The 20,083-nt window shown below is 56.5% G+C and overlaps 10 non-coding genes across 10 annotated transcripts; 6 read left to right on the top strand and 4 right to left on the bottom strand.

Moving 5' to 3' along the window:
- Positions 1–3,211: 3,211 nt before the first annotated feature.
- Trnag-gcc (transfer RNA glycine (anticodon GCC)) lies at positions 3,212–3,282 on the bottom strand. Its single transcript has one exon. It is a non-coding gene; the product is annotated as a tRNA-Gly (tRNA).
- Positions 3,283–4,503: 1,221 nt separating this feature from the next.
- On the bottom strand, positions 4,504–4,586 carry Trnal-cag (transfer RNA leucine (anticodon CAG)). Its single transcript has one exon. It is a non-coding gene; the product is annotated as a tRNA-Leu (tRNA).
- Positions 4,587–5,113: 527 nt separating this feature from the next.
- Trnad-guc (transfer RNA aspartic acid (anticodon GUC)) lies at positions 5,114–5,185 on the top strand. Its single transcript has one exon. It is a non-coding gene; the product is annotated as a tRNA-Asp (tRNA).
- Positions 5,186–5,614: 429 nt separating this feature from the next.
- Trnag-ucc (transfer RNA glycine (anticodon UCC)) lies at positions 5,615–5,686 on the top strand. The gene has a single exon. It is a non-coding gene; the product is annotated as a tRNA-Gly (tRNA).
- A 380-nt stretch (positions 5,687–6,066) lies between these two features.
- Positions 6,067–6,138, top strand: Trnae-cuc (transfer RNA glutamic acid (anticodon CUC)). The gene has a single exon. It is a non-coding gene; the product is annotated as a tRNA-Glu (tRNA).
- Positions 6,139–9,363: 3,225 nt separating this feature from the next.
- On the bottom strand, positions 9,364–9,434 carry Trnag-gcc (transfer RNA glycine (anticodon GCC)). Its single transcript has one exon. It is a non-coding gene; the product is annotated as a tRNA-Gly (tRNA).
- Positions 9,435–10,658: 1,224 nt separating this feature from the next.
- On the bottom strand, positions 10,659–10,741 carry Trnal-cag (transfer RNA leucine (anticodon CAG)). The gene has a single exon. It is a non-coding gene; the product is annotated as a tRNA-Leu (tRNA).
- A 527-nt stretch (positions 10,742–11,268) lies between these two features.
- On the top strand, positions 11,269–11,340 carry Trnad-guc (transfer RNA aspartic acid (anticodon GUC)). The gene has a single exon. It is a non-coding gene; the product is annotated as a tRNA-Asp (tRNA).
- A 429-nt stretch (positions 11,341–11,769) lies between these two features.
- On the top strand, positions 11,770–11,841 carry Trnag-ucc (transfer RNA glycine (anticodon UCC)). The gene has a single exon. It is a non-coding gene; the product is annotated as a tRNA-Gly (tRNA).
- A 380-nt stretch (positions 11,842–12,221) lies between these two features.
- On the top strand, positions 12,222–12,293 carry Trnae-cuc (transfer RNA glutamic acid (anticodon CUC)). The gene has a single exon. It is a non-coding gene; the product is annotated as a tRNA-Glu (tRNA).
- Positions 12,294–20,083: the final 7,790 nt, after the last annotated feature.

Genomic DNA, 20,083 nt, shown 5'->3' with positions numbered 1-20,083 from the left:
CTCCTCGCGCCACGCCTCTCTCTCCCCTTTTGGCCAAGGCCTTGGTCCGCTCGCTCACACCACGCGTGCCCGAAGACCGACCCTTATGGACGCCCGCCACACGCGGCGTCCAGCCTCACTGACACTTGCCACTCTGAGCCCTCCCAACATTTATGCCTTTTCACTTTCTCCCCTCGCCCTGGCCGTCGCCCGCTTGCGACAGTTCTTCCCGGCCCTGGCCACCACCGACATCACCATCACCACCACCCAAAGACACACCTATGCTTGAGCGCGCGCGGGTGCACGCCGCGCTCCGACTGCGATAACTGAGGGGAAATTTGGAACTCCCCGCCGGTGAACTTAGATGCTCCAGAAACCCTCTAGGCTTCGCCTGCTGAGTCTCCTGCTCTCTGGCGAGCCTGCAATCAGCTTTGACCGTGAGCGCATCCCCAGGACTCCCCTATCAAGACTCGAGACTTGAGTCTTCCCCCAGCTCCTTCGTGTGCCTGGGCCCCCTCGTGACAAGCCCTCTCTGTTCTCTCGGTTGCTGCCGCGTGTGCTCAGTGACTGGGGGCGCTCATGGCGGGCGAAAGGAGCCGGGTTCCGGAACCCACTCGCTGGCTCTGGTGTCTGGCCCCGGAAAGGTTCTGGATTTCCTCCTCAGAGCTGCTTGGGTGAGGCCAAGCCTGGCGCCTGACACATCACCGCTTCCCATCCTGGGGGATCCCCTCCGACCGGGTCGGCCGCGTGGCAGGGCCCGGATGCCACGGCCGCCACTGGTGCCAGGGCCTGAGCGCCGGGCGGGGGTCTGCGCTTCAGCTGTGTCCGCGGCTTTGGCCGGGATGCCGACAGAGCGGGTGGGAGCCCACACCCGGGTCAGGATGCCTGTTAGAGTCTGTAAACAAGTCAAAATAACACCTGGCATTTTGCCAGGGGAATGTTAAAGTTCCTAAACAAGTCTGGATGGTGCCTGGCAAAATGCCAGAGGGAGTGGTTTGAGAAGTAACAAAAGCGAGCCATTAAGTGTGGAGATTCCTTATTGGTTGACTGATGTATCTAGTTTATGCTAATTAGATAAGCTGTGTGGAATGTATAAATACTGCTCCTGTCCTGCAATAAACGGCTTCCACTCCTGCTGTATGAACGTATACAAGTTGTTCGTCACCCCCCGGTTCGTTTGCTGCAGCCGGACTGCGGCAGATGCCCGAGAGTGACAGGCGCGAAAAGGAATGTGGAGAGGCCCGGCGAGCCGGAGCACAAGAGCGGCGGCGGAGGCGGGCAGGCGGGCGCCCACTTACCAGTGCCTTGACCCAGGCGGGCGGGAGCCGGTGGCGGTGGCGACTCACGGGTTTCGGGATAGACTTGTAGCCGACCCTGGGTGTGAAAGGAGTCCCACGGCCCCCTGCCCCCTGCCCCCGTCTCAGGGGCGAAAGAGCAAACAGAGAACGCCCCCCCCCCACCACCACCACCACCACAACCACTGGGTTGGACTGCCTAGTTTCCCACTCCTGCCCGGCCGCACGTCCATCCACTAAGCTCTTGATCCCTTCTCTGCCCAGCCCGGCTCGGGACACGCTGGGTGGCCCCTGCCGAAAGCCAGCGGCAGCGCTTTTGAGTCAGTGCTGTAGAGGCTTCCAAGGAACTTTGCTTGGCTTCCAAGGGGACGCCCAGGCAACGGGCACCAATCTGCCCGCTGGCCCGACTTCCCTCCAGGACGACGGGTGCCCTAGCCCGCAACCCGCCACTGCCGGGATACCCGGGCTTGCCTTCGTCGGGCGGGGTAGGGGTGGGAGTGGGAGTGGGAGGGAGCGGTCTCGGGGAAGCTCCCAAGCCCGAGGGTCGTGGGTGCGTGACAGTGACGAGAGGAAGCGACCATTCTCTCGGGTGTCATCCCTGGCGGTGGTCGGGCAAAGGCCATGGCACGGAAAGAGTGCAGGACGCAGGGTCTTCACGCGCCGTGCCAGGCGCCAGCGGGCTGAGAGGTGGGAGCCAGTTGCTGTAGCCGGGACTGGGGGTTGTGTGGGCGAAGCGCTGGCTGCGTGGAAAGGGGCAGGGAGTGCGGCCTGTCGGTGAGGCGGGGTTCGGGCCGACAGCCCGCGGGTGTGCAGGGGGTTGTTGTGGAGGCGGGGGTCGGGGGGTGGGGCGCGCCGGGCGGGCGCCCGTGACGTGCCGATCGGTCTGCCGGGTCCGGGTGTCGGAACTGAGGAGTCCGAAGGAGGCCAGGACGACGGGGGTCCGTGAGCGGTCGGCTCGGGGGCCCGTGGGGGAAGACCAAGTAGGACTGTCGATGCCAGTCTGCGGGGAGGAGGCGCCCACGGAGCGGATTGGGCGTGGGTCCGAGAGGCCGCTCCCCCGTTGGAGATAGGGGTGCCGTGCACGCAAGGTGGCAGGAGAGCGACGAGTGGGTGCGTGGGTGGGGTGGGGCTGGGCGGGCAGGGGGAGCTTGTCTAGGTGAGGTGTCCAAAAGCGGGTAGGGAAGGCACGCGGGCCGGGGTCCCCGGGTGCTTGGGATCCAGATGCGAAGAGCCTCAACGCAGAGTGATTTCGGATGGGATCAGGCGACGTGTGGGTGGGTGCGGGCGGGGATCGGTGAGAGTTGTGGCGGGGCTGAGGGCGTTGGGGTGGGGGTGGGGGGATGAGGAGAGATGTTGAGAGCCACGGCCAGGTCAAGCTGGTGCCTGGCATTTTGCCAGAAGGAGCGGTTCCTGCTGCCTCGGGTGCCCGCTATTGTTGTGCTCTCGCGGAGTTCCTGGAGAGTTCGCGTGGGCGGTGGGCGGCGTGCGGCGTGAGTTCTAAAACTACAGTTCGTTCCTGCTTGAATCTTCAAGTGGCTCCTGATTTGTGCCCAGCCAGACTGCGGCAGAGAGAGATTTCTGGGGGACCCAAAGGAAGATGATATCACTGCAAGGCCTTTGGAGTCCTTCGTGCGCTGCAATGGCGGCCGTGAGTGCCTAGGGGGCCGCGACGAGACACTCTTGGCAGAGGTGCCTTGGTGTCCCATGGTTGGTGTGCGGGCGAGGTGCCTGCCGGCTTCCATGGAAGCGAAATGAGTGTGATGCGATGGAAGCGGAGGCACCGAGAAGTCTGGTGTCTGGCACGTTAGTGGGCGAAGGCGCATGGAACGAAGGGCGCTCCAGGGCAGAGCCAGCGCGGGGGCTGTGGGGTCCAGGCTTAGGTGTGTACAGCGGCGGCCTAGACGACGGGGCTGCCGGACCAAAAGGGGACCGAGCGCTGCATGGGCCGGGAATCGAACCCGGGCCTCCCGCGTGGCAGGCGAGAATTCTACCACTGAACCACCCATGCACCGATGGCAGGCACCTCCACGCAACCGCCGGACAGCGGTCACCGCCTGCGGTGAGGAGCTCCTGCTTGGGACCGGGACCAAGCGTTGGGGGCTGGATGGGCCGTTCCGAAAGGAGGGGCTCCAGGCATCCTGCCGGGGCCCCGGGGATGCGGCCGCCCGTGGGGTGTGTGCGTGCGTGTGCCCCCGCGCAGCGCTGGCGCGAACCTCCGGACCCTGCACCTTCCGGGCCAGCCCAGGCCCCCCCAGACCGCCTTGTCCGCTGCCGCCTGAAGAAGCCAGGAGCCGGTCCAGGCTTTGCCCTCACGGGAACCCCAATCAGGCCAGGGGACCTGTGGCTCGGTGGCTGCCTCCGTCCACCCGCAAAGTCCCGGTCGCAGGAGCCCCGGACGGGTGAGGCGGGCCCCAACCAGCACCGACGTGGTGGGCTGGCCTTAGGCAGCCGCTGCCCACGTGGGGTTCGTGGCCGCGCCCAGGTGGTCGCGGCCGGGGCTCCGCCATCGCCGGCGGGGATCTAGGGGTTCTAGGGTTCTCTCCCTGCCACTCGCGAGGGCCACGGTCCCGGGACTGTGCTGTCTGGCCACGCCCGGTGACCCCACGGTGCGTGGCGAGCAGAGGTCTCGACTGCTGTGTTGTGGCGTGGCCGGCAGGCGTGAGTGGTTTGGAAAGGCCCTCCGGTGAAGGGGCCTGGCGGCCACAGTCTGGCACGACGGGAACGGGGTCCTCTGCAGGGCCGAGAGAGATAGGCGACGGGCGGGCGGGGGCCGATTTTGCCCACGGGAGAGATCCGGAAAGGGCCCGCGTGCGCTCCCCGCGGCAACCGAGCGGGCGCCGTCTTGTCGGTTGGGGTGGATGTCGACGGGTGGCTGGCGTGGCGGCGGGGCCGTGCATCGGAGAGTGTAGCCGGGAACAGGGAGGGGGCGACAGAGTCGAGCCAGAGGGCTTAAGCGTCGTCGCGGTGGGGTCGATGAGGAGGGGCGCTGGTCACAAGGACAGTTGGCAGAGGGCGGAAGGCGCAGGGTACTCAGGGTTGGGGTGGGGCGGGCATTATCTGCGCGGGTCCAGCGGGTCAGGGAGATGCGGGTGGCTGGCCAGGAAGAGAGCGGCTGTGGTGGGCGCTGGTGGACCCGGGCCAGGCAGCCTGGTTGTGTGTGTGTGTGTGTGTGTGTGTGTGTGTGTGTGTGTGTGGGGCGGGGGGGGGGGGGGTAGGCAAAAGGTGGGCCTGTCAGGAGTGGGATTCGAACCCACGCCTCCAGGGGAGACTGCGACCTGAACGCAGCGCCTTAGACCGCTCGGCCATCCTGACGGCGGGCCTGAGCGCCCGGCGGTTCGCCTGGCTGGGACCCGGCGTTGGCGCAGGTGTCCTTGGCCGGCACCGTGGTGCGCGGTGCCCGGCGGTCTGCGGGCGCCTTGGACGGACGGGCCTGGCGGGCCGGGAGCGAGCCAATTCCGCTCATCGGTGCGGTCGCGTCCCCCACCGAGCCCGGCCAGGTACCACTAACCGTCCGTGCTGGCAGGAGCCCACCCGGCGCATCGTGCTCCTCCTCCTGTCGGCGGCCGTGCTCGCTAGCTCCCTGGGCCCCCTGCTTACACCGACATTGGGATGCCCGCGCAGTGGGAAACCAGCAGGGCGCACAGGGTCCTTCTCCGGGCACCGGGCACCCGGCACCGGGCCAGGGCGTGGGCTAAGGCCAGGGCCAGGGCCAGGGCCAGGTGGTGTGGTGTCGGCTCCTTGACAGTGCCTCTGTGGCGTCCTGTTTTGGGCCAGCAGGGGCAAGAGGGCCGGGCTAGGCGTCGGAGAGGGGACCGGCGCCACGACGGCGGGCGCCGCCGTCCTCGTTAGTATAGTGGTGAGTATCCCCGCCTGTCACGCGGGAGACCGGGGTTCGATTCCCCGACGGGGAGGCAGTCGCCCTTTTTTGGGTGCTGGTCGCCGCCGCAGCTGCGCCCGGGCCTCTAGCTCTCCGTGCCGCCGTCGGCCCTCGGCGCCCCCTACTCTCCAGTTGGGCGCAGGATGCCACTTCCTCCCTGGCACGCCGTCCTCGCGGTCCCCCGTCCACCCCCCTCCCCAGGCATCCGTGCCTTCCTCCTCGCCCGCGGCTCTGTCGCCACAGACGAGCGCCCGCGCCCCGAGTGGGTTTGGCAAAGGGTTTCCTGCCAACGGGCACGGGCTGGGTCGCTGGAGGGGAGAAGGCCCTGTGCGGGCGGACCGCGGCCTCGCCGCCCTGCGCGCCGGTTCAGGGCGTCGTCCCGAGAGGAGACGGCCGCGGCGCCGACGCCGGGGCGCCTCTCGGCAGCCCGGGGCCAGCGTGGAGCGGCTCTCGCGGCCGGATGGCGTTGGTGGTATAGTGGTGAGCATAGCTGCCTTCCAAGCAGTTGACCCGGGTTCGATTCCCGGCCAACGCAGCGAATCGACCTTTTGACGGCGCCAACCGGGCCCTGGCCCCCGCTAGCTAGCGTGACCTCCTGCTGGCGGGCGGATGTGGGGAAGGAGTCCAGGCGAGGCTTCACTTCGAAAGGCAAGGCCAGGCGGGCGACCCGAGGCGAGGCGAGGCGAAGCAAAGCGAAGCAGGCCGGAGGGCGAGCGTAGCATTCTTTTGAGGGTGCCCCCAGCATCAGGGGTGGGTCGCTGGTGACCGGCAGCCCCTGGCGGGAGGCTGCACCAGGTTGCCATGTAAAGCCACCGGGACCCACGGGGACGGCGCCCGGTGCACAGGTAGCGCCCAGCACTTGGGACCGAGGCGCTGGCCGCAGATGGCACGCGCACGGAAGCGGCAGCCCCATGCTCCCTGGTGGTCTAGTGGTTAGGATTCGGCGCTCTCACCGCCGCGGCCCGGGTTCGATTCCCGGTCAGGGAAGCCTTTCTTCTTCCTCCTCGCGCCACGCCTCTCTCTCCCCTTTTGGCCAAGGCCTTGGTCCGCTCGCTCACACCACGCGTGCCCGAAGACCGACCCTTATGGACGCCCGCCACACGCGGCGTCCAGCCTCACTGACACTTGCCACTCTGAGCCCTCCCAACATTTATGCCTTTTCACTTTCTCCCCTCGCCCTGGCCGTCGCCCGCTTGCGACAGTTCTTCCCGGCCCTGGCCACCACCGACATCACCATCACCACCACCCAAAGACACACCTATGCTTGAGCGCGCGCGGGTGCACGCCGCGCTCCGACTGCGATAACTGAGGGGAAATTTGGAACTCCCCGCCGGTGAACTTAGATGCTCCAGAAACCCTCTAGGCTTCGCCTGCTGAGTCTCCTGCTCTCTGGCGAGCCTGCAATCAGCTTTGACCGTGAGCGCATCCCCAGGACTCCCCTATCAAGACTCGAGACTTGAGTCTTCCCCCAGCTCCTTCGTGTGCCTGGGCCCCCTCGTGACAAGCCCTCTCTGTTCTCTCGGTTGCTGCCGCGTGTGCTCAGTGACTGGGGGCGCTCATGGCGGGCGAAAGGAGCCGGGTTCCGGAACCCACTCGCTGGCTCTGGTGTCTGGCCCCGGAAAGGTTCTGGATTTCCTCCTCAGAGCTGCTTGGGTGAGGCCAAGCCTGGCGCCTGACACATCACCGCTTCCCATCCTGGGGGATCCCCTCCGACCGGGTCGGCCGCGTGGCAGGGCCCGGATGCCACGGCCGCCACTGGTGCCAGGGCCTGAGCGCCGGGCGGGGGTCTGCGCTTCAGCTGTGTCCGCGGCTTTGGCCGGGATGCCGACAGAGCGGGTGGGAGCCCACACCCGGGTCAGGATGCCTGTTAGAGTCTGTAAACAAGTCAAAATAACACCTGGCATTTTGCCAGGGGAATGTTAAAGTTCCTAAACAAGTCTGGATGGTGCCTGGCAAAATGCCAGAGGGAGTGGTTTGAGAAGTAACAAAAGCGAGCCATTAAGTGTGGAGATTCCTTATTGGTTGACTGATGTATCTAGTTTATGCTAATTAGATAAGCTGTGTGGAATGTATAAATACTGCTCCTGTCCTGCAATAAACGGCTTCCACTCCTGCTGTATGAACGTATACAAGTTGTTCGTCACCCCCCGGTTCGTTTGCTGCAGCCGGACTGCGGCAGATGCCCGAGAGTGACAGGCGCGAAAAGGAATGTGGAGAGGCCCGGCGAGCCGGAGCACAAGAGCGGCGGCGGAGGCGGGCAGGCGGGCGCCCACTTACCAGTGCCTTGACCCAGGCGGGCGGGAGCCGGTGGCGGTGGCGACTCACGGGTTTCGGGATAGACTTGTAGCCGACCCTGGGTGTGAAAGGAGTCCCACGGCCCCCTGCCCCCTGCCCCCGTCTCAGGGGCGAAAGAGCAAACAGAGAACGCCCCCACCCCCACCACCACCACCACCACAACCACTGGGTTGGACTGCCTAGTTTCCCACTCCTGCCCGGCCGCACGTCCATCCACTAAGCTCTTGATCCCTTCTCTGCCCAGCCCGGCTCGGGACACGCTGGGTGGCCCCTGCCGAAAGCCAGCGGCAGCGCTTTTGAGTCAGTGCTGTAGAGGCTTCCAAGGAACTTTGCTTGGCTTCCAAGGGGACGCCCAGGCAACGGGCACCAATCTGCCCGCTGGCCCGACTTCCCTCCAGGACGACGGGTGCCCTAGCCCGCAACCCGCCACTGCCGGGATACCCGGGCTTGCCTTCGTCGGGCGGGGTAGGGGTGGGAGTGGGAGTGGGAGGGAGCGGTCTCGGGGAAGCTCCCAAGCCCGAGGGTCGTGGGTGCGTGACAGTGACGAGAGGAAGCGACCATTCTCTCGGGTGTCATCCCTGGCGGTGGTCGGGCAAAGGCCATGGCACGGAAAGAGTGCAGGACGCAGGGTCTTCACGCGCCGTGCCAGGCGCCAGCGGGCTGAGAGGTGGGAGCCAGTTGCTGTAGCCGGGACTGGGGGTTGTGTGGGCGAAGCGCTGGCTGCGTGGAAAGGGGCAGGGAGTGCGGCCTGTCGGTGAGGCGGGGTTCGGGCCGACAGCCCGCGGGTGTGCAGGGGGTTGTTGTGGAGGCGGGGGTCGGGGGGTGGGGCGCGCCGGGCGGGCGCCCGTGACGTGCCGATCGGTCTGCCGGGTCCGGGTGTCGGAACTGAGGAGTCCGAAGGAGGCCAGGACGACGGGGGTCCGTGAGCGGTCGGCTCGGGGGCCCGTGGGGGAAGACCAAGTAGGACTGTCGATGCCAGTCTGCGGGGAGGAGGCGCCCACGGAGCGGATTGGGCGTGGGTCCGAGAGGCCGCTCCCCCGTTGGAGATAGGGGTGCCGTGCACGCAAGGTGGCAGGAGAGCGACGAGTGGGTGCGTGGGTGGGGTGGGGCTGGGCGGGCAGGGGGAGCTTGTCTAGGTGAGGTGTCCAAAAGCGGGTAGGGAAGGCACGCGGGCCGGGGTCCCCGGGTGCTTGGGATCCAGATGCGAAGAGCCTCAACGCAGAGTGATTTCGGATGGGATCAGGCGACGTGTGGGTGGGTGCGGGCGGGGATCGGTGAGAGTTGTGGCGGGGCTGAGGGCGTTGGGGTGGGGGTGGGGGGATGAGGAGAGATGTTGAGAGCCACGGCCAGGTCAAGCTGGTGCCTGGCATTTTGCCAGAAGGAGCGGTTCCTGCTGCCTCGGGTGCCCGCTATTGTTGTGCTCTCGCGGAGTTCCTGGAGAGTTCGCGTGGGCGGTGGGCGGCGTGCGGCGTGAGTTCTAAAACTACAGTTCGTTCCTGCTTGAATCTTCAAGTGGCTCCTGATTTGTGCCCAGCCAGACTGCGGCAGAGAGAGATTTCTGGGGGACCCAAAGGAAGATGATATCACTGCAAGGCCTTTGGAGTCCTTCGTGCGCTGCAATGGCGGCCGTGAGTGCCTAGGGGGCCGCGACGAGACACTCTTGGCAGAGGTGCCTTGGTGTCCCATGGTTGGTGTGCGGGCGAGGTGCCTGCCGGCTTCCATGGAAGCGAAATGAGTGTGATGCGATGGAAGCGGAGGCACCGAGAAGTCTGGTGTCTGGCACGTTAGTGGGCGAAGGCGCATGGAACGAAGGGCGCTCCAGGGCAGAGCCAGCGCGGGGGCTGTGGGGTCCAGGCTTAGGTGTGTACAGCGGCGGCCTAGACGACGGGGCTGCCGGACCAAAAGGGGACCGAGCGCTGCATGGGCCGGGAATCGAACCCGGGCCTCCCGCGTGGCAGGCGAGAATTCTACCACTGAACCACCCATGCACCGATGGCAGGCACCTCCACGCAACCGCCGGACAGCGGTCACCGCCTGCGGTGAGGAGCTCCTGCTTGGGACCGGGACCAAGCGTTGGGGGCTGGATGGGCCGTTCCGAAAGGAGGGGCTCCAGGCATCCTGCCGGGGCCCCGGGGATGCGGCCGCCCGTGGGGTGTGTGCGTGCGTGTGCCCCCGCGCAGCGCTGGCGCGAACCTCCGGACCCTGCACCTTCCGGGCCAGCCCAGGCCCCCCCAGACCGCCTTGTCCGCTGCCGCCTGAAGAAGCCAGGAGCCGGTCCAGGCTTTGCCCTCACGGGAACCCCAATCAGGCCAGGGGACCTGTGGCTCGGTGGCTGCCTCCGTCCACCCGCAAAGTCCCGGTCGCAGGAGCCCCGGACGGGTGAGGCGGGCCCCAACCAGCACCGACGTGGTGGGCTGGCCTTAGGCAGCCGCTGCCCACGTGGGGTTCGTGGCCGCGCCCAGGTGGTCGCGGCCGGGGCTCCGCCATCGCCGGCGGGGATCTAGGGGTTCTAGGGTTCTCTCCCTGCCACTCGCGAGGGCCACGGTCCCGGGACTGTGCTGTCTGGCCACGCCCGGTGACCCCACGGTGCGTGGCGAGCAGAGGTCTCGACTGCTGTGTTGTGGCGTGGCCGGCAGGCGTGAGTGGTTTGGAAAGGCCCTCCGGTGAAGGGGCCTGGCGGCCACAGTCTGGCACGACGGGAACGGGGTCCTCTGCAGGGCCGAGAGAGATAGGCGACGGGCGGGCGGGGGCCGATTTTGCCCACGGGAGAGATCCGGAAAGGGCCCGCGTGCGCTCCCCGCGGCAACCGAGCGGGCGCCGTCTTGTCGGTTGGGGTGGATGTCGACGGGTGGCTGGCGTGGCGGCGGGGCCGTGCATCGGAGAGTGTAGCCGGGAACAGGGAGGGGGCGACAGAGTCGAGCCAGAGGGCTTAAGCGTCGTCGCGGTGGGGTCGATGAGGAGGGGCGCTGGTCACAAGGACAGTTGGCAGAGGGCGGAAGGCGCAGGGTACTCAGGGTTGGGGTGGGGCGGGCATTATCTGCGCGGGTCCAGCGGGTCAGGGAGATGCGGGTGGCTGGCCAGGAAGAGAGCGGCTGTGGTGGGCGCTGGTGGACCCGGGCCAGGCAGCCTGGTTGTGTGTGTGTGTGTGTGTGTGTGTGTGTGTGTGTGTGTGTGGGGCGGGGGGGGGGGGGGGGGTAGGCAAAAGGTGGGCCTGTCAGGAGTGGGATTCGAACCCACGCCTCCAGGGGAGACTGCGACCTGAACGCAGCGCCTTAGACCGCTCGGCCATCCTGACGGCGGGCCTGAGCGCCCGGCGGTTCGCCTGGCTGGGACCCGGCGTTGGCGCAGGTGTCCTTGGCCGGCACCGTGGTGCGCGGTGCCCGGCGGTCTGCGGGCGCCTTGGACGGACGGGCCTGGCGGGCCGGGAGCGAGCCAATTCCGCTCATCGGTGCGGTCGCGTCCCCCACCGAGCCCGGCCAGGTACCACTAACCGTCCGTGCTGGCAGGAGCCCACCCGGCGCATCGTGCTCCTCCTCCTGTCGGCGGCCGTGCTCGCTAGCTCCCTGGGCCCCCTGCTTACACCGACATTGGGATGCCCGCGCAGTGGGAAACCAGCAGGGCGCACAGGGTCCTTCTCCGGGCACCGGGCACCCGGCACCGGGCCAGGGCGTGGGCTAAGGCCAGGGCCAGGGCCAGGGCCAGGTGGTGTGGTGTCGGCTCCTTGACAGTGCCTCTGTGGCGTCCTGTTTTGGGCCAGCAGGGGCAAGAGGGCCGGGCTAGGCGTCGGAGAGGGGACCGGCGCCACGACGGCGGGCGCCGCCGTCCTCGTTAGTATAGTGGTGAGTATCCCCGCCTGTCACGCGGGAGACCGGGGTTCGATTCCCCGACGGGGAGGCAGTCGCCCTTTTTTGGGTGCTGGTCGCCGCCGCAGCTGCGCCCGGGCCTCTAGCTCTCCGTGCCGCCGTCGGCCCTCGGCGCCCCCTACTCTCCAGTTGGGCGCAGGATGCCACTTCCTCCCTGGCACGCCGTCCTCGCGGTCCCCCGTCCACCCCCCTCCCCAGGCATCCGTGCCTTCCTCCTCGCCCGCGGCTCTGTCGCCACAGACGAGCGCCCGCGCCCCGAGTGGGTTTGGCAAAGGGTTTCCTGCCAACGGGCACGGGCTGGGTCGCTGGAGGGGAGAAGGCCCTGTGCGGGCGGACCGCGGCCTCGCCGCCCTGCGCGCCGGTTCAGGGCGTCGTCCCGAGAGGAGACGGCCGCGGCGCCGACGCCGGGGCGCCTCTCGGCAGCCCGGGGCCAGCGTGGAGCGGCTCTCGCGGCCGGATGGCGTTGGTGGTATAGTGGTGAGCATAGCTGCCTTCCAAGCAGTTGACCCGGGTTCGATTCCCGGCCAACGCAGCGAATCGACCTTTTGACGGCGCCAACCGGGCCCTGGCCCCCGCTAGCTAGCGTGACCTCCTGCTGGCGGGCGGATGTGGGGAAGGAGTCCAGGCGAGGCTTCACTTCGAAAGGCAAGGCCAGGCGGGCGACCCGAGGCGAGGCGAGGCGAAGCAAAGCGAAGCAGGCCGGAGGGCGAGCGTAGCATTCTTTTGAGGGTGCCCCCAGCATCAGGGGTGGGTCGCTGGTGACCGGCAGCCCCTGGCGGGAGGCTGCACCAGGTTGCCATGTAAAGCCACCGGGACCCACGGGGACGGCGCCCGGTGCACAGGTAGCGCCCAGCACTTGGGACCGAGGCGCTGGCCGCAGATGGCACGCGCACGGAAGCGGCAGCCCCATGCTCCCTGGTGGTCTAGTGGTTAGGATTCGGCGCTCTCACCGCCGCGGCCCGGGTTCGATTCCCGGTCAGGGAAGCCTTTCTTCTTCCTCCTCGCGCCACGCCTCTCTCTCCCCTTTTGGCCAAGGCCTTGGTCCGCTCGCTCACACCACGCGTGCCCGAAGACCGACCCTTATGGACGCCCGCCACACGCGGCGTCCAGCCTCACTGACACTTGCCACTCTGAGCCCTCCCAACATTTATGCCTTTTCACTTTCTCCCCTCGCCCTGGCCGTCGCCCGCTTGCGACAGTTCTTCCCGGCCCTGGCCACCACCGACATCACCATCACCACCACCCAAAGACACACCTATGCTTGAGCGCGCGCGGGTGCACGCCGCGCTCCGACTGCGATAACTGAGGGGAAATTTGGAACTCCCCGCCGGTGAACTTAGATGCTCCAGAAACCCTCTAGGCTTCGCCTGCTGAGTCTCCTGCTCTCTGGCGAGCCTGCAATCAGCTTGGACGTGAGCGCATCCCCAGGACTCCCCTTTTCTGTAATGTCTTTATATCGTGAGGGAACAATTATTTTGTCTCATCTACTGAAGTATGATTCAGTGCTTGATGACCAGTTCCGTATGGTCCAACTTGAAGAGCAAGAGCCACTCTGTACATTAAGATTTGTGGGTGTTGTCAGACAAATTCTCTCCTGGATTGTTTGGCTTTGTATATGTTCGTTTCTGTGAATATAGAGTTTGGCGGTTATGGGGTGACTCTTAATTTTCTGAACAGAATTTTTACTAAAGACACTAGACAATTGTTATGAATGCCTCATTTTTAGGCATGCTGAAGCCTTTCCCGTCATCTTTTTGTTGAGAAAGTACAAGCTGCTCTCTTATCCTGCACAGATCTGTGCCTCCATGCACCATCACCCCCACCCACACCCCTGCACCTCTAGGTTAATGCAAGCACTGCCTCGAAATTTGTCCTCTCACATTAAGGGCCCTTTCCAGTTCTGCAATGTCTCCAGTGTTTTAGCAGTTTCAAATTTTATTTTCCACTCGTTGTGGGACAAATATTGCCCCAAAAATTTGTATGTTGAGATCTTAACTAGAATGTGATGGCATTTGAAGAGGTAATTACAGCAATGAATATGTGGTTATTATGGTGTTCCTTATCCAGTATGACTTTTATCCTTATAAGAAGATGTCCTTATATGAAGTTGAGCACTGTGGCATATACCTGTAATCCCAGCATCTCAGGAGGCTTGCAATTTGAAAGTCAGACTCAGGAAAGGCAGGTGCTAAGCAACTCATTGAGACCTGTCTTTAAGTAAAATACCAAAAAGGGCTGGGGGTGTGGCTCAGTGGCAGAGCACCCCTGAGTTAAGTGCAAGGTAAAGATGTGCAAAGACAGGATTCTGCCAGGAGATTGCTTTTGGACTTGAACTGCAGTGTCAGCTCTTCTCTGGGCCTCCAGCCTGATGATCTACTCTGCAGATTTTGGACTTTCCAACCTCCATTATTACAAGCCAGTTCCTTAAAATACCCCCACCCCCAACACGCCCCCCCCCCCCCACACACACACATTTAAACTACCTCTCATGCTACCATTTCTGAATTTCCTTCAGTCTGTTGTATGTCTTATTGGTTCTGTTTTTCTTGAGAACCCCAACCAATATGCTACCCATTACTCTTCCTACCTCTCTTCTTTGGTCACACTCTTCATCTCCTTGTTCTTCCCTGAGAATACAATTTTTTTACAGTCAGAATTCTCTGCAAGTGATAGGAATCTAATTTGAGCTAGTCTAGGAAAAACAAAACAAACTAATAAAAACACAGGAAACAAGGACACGCCCATATTCCCAGCGACTAAGGAGTCTGAGACAGGAGGATGGCAAATTTAAAGCCAGCCTCAGCAATTTAGTGAGGCCCTAAGCAACTTAGCAAGACCCAATCTCAAAATTAAAAATTCAAAAGTCTGGAATGTGACTTAGTTGTGAAATGCCCCGCGGCTCAATTCCCTGTAACAACAACAAAAACAAAAACAGAGTCACAAAAACAACAAAAAAAGGAAGGATCTTTCAATGTTTCAAAACACTTAAAGTCAAGTGAAGGCGGAGTCTCAGTAACAATTGGAATCAATATCTTGTTATGAGCTAAGCTATATGGGCAGTGACCAAACAGATTCATTTTACCCAGAGACTCCATGTCATGTAAGAAATGCTTCTCCCATGGGAACACCCCGCCTCTATATCCATCAGCAGTTGCTTAGTATAGTATGTTTGGTAACACAAAATGGGAATTCTTATACAATGTTAAGTTGTTCTCTTTTTGGTTCCCATTTTTCTCAGACAATGTATTCTGTCAGAGAATGGTTGTCTAAACATTAGTAACCATTCTTTAACTTGCACTCAACTAGGGGTCATTTTGACCCACTTCCCCTTCTGCTTATGATCTCATAATGTTTGTTTATGATAGTTTTGAGTCATAGCAACAGCCACTTATGATTAATGTATTGACATGCTTTAAAAGGTGTGGTCTAACCCCTGGAGGGATCAAAAAGTGTAGACTTGCAGCCTGCCCCTTGACCCGCCAGCTGGTGAATAAATGTTCTATTTTCTGCCATAAGATGGCTCCGTGATTTATTGCATCTCCCCATAACAAACTTGAATTCCTCAGGATTTTCTATAATCTTATCTTGACTTTTGGGGAAAATATGCAGTGAATGACAATACTGCAATGAATATTCTTGTTGATATTGTTGTCATGCTTAAGTGTTTCTATTGGACACATTTTTTTGAAATATAATTATCAAATGATAAAATTTACAAATTTCAAAAAGTTTTTTTTTCTTCAGTACTGGGTATTGAACCCAGGAGCTCTCTATTGCTGTGCTCTACCCCCAGCCCTTTTTATATTTTATTTGAGACAGGATCTCATTAAATAGCTCAGGCTGGTCTTAAACTTGTTTTCCTTTTTCCTCCCTCAGTCTCCCAAGGCACTGGGATTGCAAATATGTACCATCAAGCCTTAAATTTTCAAGTTTTTGTTTTGTTAATACCTGGGATTGAACTCAGGAGCACTTGGCCACTGAGCCACATTCCCAGCCTATTTGTATTTTATTTAGGGACAGGGTTTCACTGAGTTGCTTAGCACCTCACTTTTGTTGAGGCTGGCTTTAAACTCAGGATCCTCCTGTCTCACCCTCTCCAGCCGCTGAGATTACAGGTGTGCACCACCACACCTGGCCCCATAATGTTTACTAATTTCTAATGCTATAATTTGTTAAGTTTTTGAAATATATAAATGTGAATGCAAATGAACTGATCAGCATGGATGGAGCCTTAATTTCTGTAATGGAGAATAGGAAAATCATTCACAATTTTAATAGGAAAAAATGTTGTGAAAAAACAAGATAGTCTTCTACATGGGCTTCTGCTCTTCTGTTCGAAAAACAGCTAGACACTATAATTTTCCCAAGCTCTGGTCTCCTCTTCTCTAACAGGCCACATTTCAGATTGTAAATGGTTCTTTTTATTTGGCTCCTGCTAAAAGCAAAATATTCCAATTACTTGATTGTTGTTTATTTGTTTGTTTGTTTGAGACAGGGCCTCACCAGTTTGCCCTGGCTGGCCTGGAAATTTGTAATCCTCCTGCCTTAGCTTCCTAAGTACTTGGGATTATAGGTGTGTGCCTATAGTCTGATCCAGCCCACAGTCTCATCTTTAACCATTGTGACCATAATACCATATCATTCACCCCAATCATACTACATAGTCTCCTTCATGGAACATACATCTATGAAATAATAGGAAATACATAGTTTATTGGTCTCTGTCCTTGATTCTTGGCACAGAGCTACTAAAGCCTTATAATCTTCTGAGCAGTAGGGGTGTTAGGAGCAATAAAATAAGGGAAAACTGGAGATGAGAGACCAAAAATCTCAAATCTGCCTACTCAAGGATAGGGGTTAGGGGTATTGAAAAGATAAAAACACAGGATGATTTAAGATGTAGAGAAAGGTGATGGGAGGTCTGTTCCTGTGTAATCAATCTTCATGACTCTTCGTGGGATGCATGTTTAGAAAATGGCAGTGTTAGCATGACCTGAGAATGGAGTTTTTGTCCTGACTTCGAAAGGTCACCCATGAAACACTTGCACAGACCCAAGTGAAGTGGTAATTGTTTTGACAAAGCAACCTTCAAGTTCTTGAAAAGTAACCTAGGCAACTATTATCATCATGGCCCACACATCAGAGGTGTCATTTGCAGCAAAGCTAGTGGGCATCTAATAATATATTGCTCAGCTGTGTGACTTTCCAAATTAGTGATTTTTAAAGTTAACCAAAAATGAAGGTCAGTAGAGGGGGTAGAGAGAGAAGAGGGGAGGGGAGGGGAGGGGAGGGGAGGGGAGGGGAGGGGGGATAGTAGAGGATAGGAAAGGTAGCAGAACACGACAGTCACTAGTATGGCAATATGTAAATCAATGGATGTGTAATTGATGTGATTCTGCAATCTGTATATGGGCTAAAAAGGGGAGTTCATAACCCACTTGAAGCAAAGTGTGAAAGATGATATATCAAGAACTATGTAATGTTTTGAACAACCAACAATAAAAAAAATAAAATAAAATAAAGTTAACCAAAAGCAAGTAAAGCTAAAGAGGTTTGGGACAACATCCTCAGTTCTTTTTTTCTTTTTCTTTGAGATAGGGTCTTGGTAAGTTGCTTAGGGCCTCACTAAGTTGCTAAGGCTGACCTCAAACTTGTGATCCTCTTACCTCAGCCTCAGGAGCGGCTAGGGTTATAGGTGTTCACCAATGTGCCCCATAAGCTAAAGGGTTTATTTAGATTTTTCCTTGGTTTCACTTCCAGACCTTGGCCTATGTACTTTTCTTCTTCTTTTCTGTCTTTCTTTTTTTTTCTTTTCTTTCTTTCTTTTTTTTTTTTTTTTTTTTGTTTTAATTTTAGATAGAATCTTGCTTCACTAAGTTGTGGAGGCTGGCTTTAAACTTGTGATCCTCCTTCCTTAGCCTCCGGAGCCATTGGGATCACATGCATGCACCACCACACAGCGCTGTGTTACCTTTCATCTGTATTCTTTAGCATATCTTTTAAGAATTTTTTATTTGTTTTAATTAGTTATACATGATAGTAGTATGAATTTATGCACTTTGATATATCATACATAGATGGGATATAATTTCTCATTTTTCTGAGTGTACATGTTGTAGAATCATATTGGTCATGCAGTCACATATATAAAGTAATAATGTCTGTTTTGTTCTACTATTCTTTCTATCCCCACATGTCTTCTCCACCCCTCCTTTCACTTCCCTCTACCTAATCTAAGGTAACACTATTCTTCTCTAGTGCTCCATCTGTCCCTAGCCTTATTATGAATTATCATCTGCATATTAGAGAAAACATTCGGCCTTTGGTTTTTTGGGATTGGCTTATTTTGCTCAGCATGATATTCTCCAATGCCATCCATTCAATGGCACATGCCATAATTTTATTCTTCTTTAAAGGTGATATTCCATTGAATATATATACAACATTTTTTTTTATCCATTTATCTATTGAAGGGCATCTAGGTTGGTTCCATAGTTTAGCTATTGTGAATTGAGCTGCTACAAACATTGACATGGCTGCATTAGTATAATATGCTGATTTTAAGTCCTTTGGGTATAAACCGAGGAGTGAGATAGCTGGGTCAAATGGTGGTTCCATTCCAAGTTTTCTGAGAATCTCCATACTGCTTTCCACAGTGGTTGAACCAATTTTCAGTCCCACCAGCAATGTATAAGTGTACTGTTTCCCCCACATCCTCGCCTACATTTATTGTTGCCTATATTCTTTTTTTTTAATTCTAATTTGTTATGTATGAGAGCAGAATGCATTACAATTCATATTACATGTATAGAGCACAATTTTTCATATCTCTGGTTGTCCACAAAGTAGAGTCACACCATTCATGTCTTCATACATGTACTTAGGGCAATGATGTCCATCTCATTTCACTGTCTTTCCTATTCCCATGCCCCCTCCCTTCCCCTCCCACCCCTTTGCCCTATCTAGATTTTGTATAATCCTCCCATGCTCAACCCCCACCCCATTATTAATCAGCATCCTTATATTAGAGAAAACATTTGGCATTTGTTTTTTTAGGATTGACTAACTTCACTTAAAATTATATTCTCCAACTCCATGCATTTACCTGCAAATGTCATGAATTTTAATCTTTTTAATGTTTACTGTATTCCTGATGATTGCCATTCTGACAGGAGTGAGATGAAATCTTAATTAGTTTTGATTTGCATTTCTCTAATTGCTAGAGATGTTGAACACTTTTTTATATATTTGTTGATCAATTGTATTTCTTCTTCTGTGAAGTGTCTGTTCAGTTCCTTAGTCCATTTATTAACTGTGTTATTTGGGGGGTTTTTTTGATGCTAAGTTTTTTGAGTTTTTTATATACTCTAGAGATTAATGCTTTATTGGACGTGCATGTGGTAAAGATTTTCTCCCAATCTGTAGGCTCTCTCCTCACATTACTGTTTGTTTCCTTTGCTGAGAAGAAGCTTTTTAATTTGAATCCATCTCATTTATTGATTTTTTATTTACTTCGTGTGCTTTAGGAACCTTCTTAAGAAAGTCAGAGCCTAGGCTGACATGGTGAAGATTTAGGCCTATTTTTTCTTCTATTAGGCACAGACATAGACTAGTGCCTAAGTCTTTGATCCACTTTGAGTTGATTTTTGTGCATGGTGAGAGATAGAGGTTAGTTTCATTTTGCTACATATGGATTTCCAGTTTTGCCATTTGTTGATGAATTCACCAATGAATGTTTTTGACAACTTTGTCTAGTATGACATAACTGTATTTATGGGGATTTGTCTCTGTGTCCTTTATTCTGTACCATTGGTCTACAAGTCTATTTTGTGCCATGCCATTTTTGTTGCTATAGCTCTGTAGTATAGTTTAAGGTCTGGTATTGTAATGCCTCCTGCTTCACTTTTCTTGCTAAGGATTGCTTTAGCTGTTCGGGGTCTCTTATTTTTCCAAATAAATTTTTATGATTGCTTTTTCTACTCTATGAAGAATGTCACTGGGACTTTAATAGGAATTGCATTAAATCTGTATAATGTATAAGTCTATAGTATGGACATTTGGACAATATTAATTCTGCCTATCCAGGAGCATGGGAGATCTTTCCATCTTCTGAGATTTTCTTCAATTTCTTTCTTTAGTGTTCTGTAGTTTTCATTGTAGAGGTCTTTCACCTCTTTTGTTAGATTGATTCCCAGGTATTTTATTTTATATTTTATTTTATTTTTGAGGCTATTGTGAATGGGGTAGTTTCCCTAATTTTTTTTTCAGTGGATTCATCACTGATATATAGGAATGTGTTTGATTTATGGGTGTTGAATTTATATCCTGCTACTTTGCTGAATTCATTTATTAGTTCTAGAAGTTTTCTGGAAGAATGTTTTTGGATTTTCTAGGTATAGAATCATGTCATCACCAAATACTGACAGTTTTTGAGTTCTTCTTTTCCTATTTTGTATCCCTTTAATTTTTTCTTTTGTCTAACTGCTCTGGCTAGAGTTTCAAGGCTGATGTTGAATAGAAGTGGTGAAAGAGGACATTCTTATCTTGTTCCATTTTTTAGAGGGAATGCTTTCATTTCTCCATTTAGAATGATGCTGGCCTTGGGTTTAGCATATATAGCTTTTACAATGCTGAGGTATATTCCTACTGTCCCTAGTTTTTTTAGTGTTTTGAACATGAAGGTGTATTTTGTCAAATGCTTTTTCTGCATCTACTGAGATGATCATGATTCTTGTTTTTAAGTCTGTTAATATGATGAATTACATTTATTGATT

The sequence above is a fragment of the Marmota flaviventris genome, chromosome 10 (assembly GCF_047511675.1).
Source record: "Marmota flaviventris isolate mMarFla1 chromosome 10, mMarFla1.hap1, whole genome shotgun sequence".
Taxonomy (NCBI): Eukaryota; Metazoa; Chordata; class Mammalia; order Rodentia; family Sciuridae; genus Marmota; species Marmota flaviventris.
The sequence above is the reverse complement of the archived record's forward strand: the minus strand, read 5'-3'. Positions and strand labels throughout refer to the sequence as shown.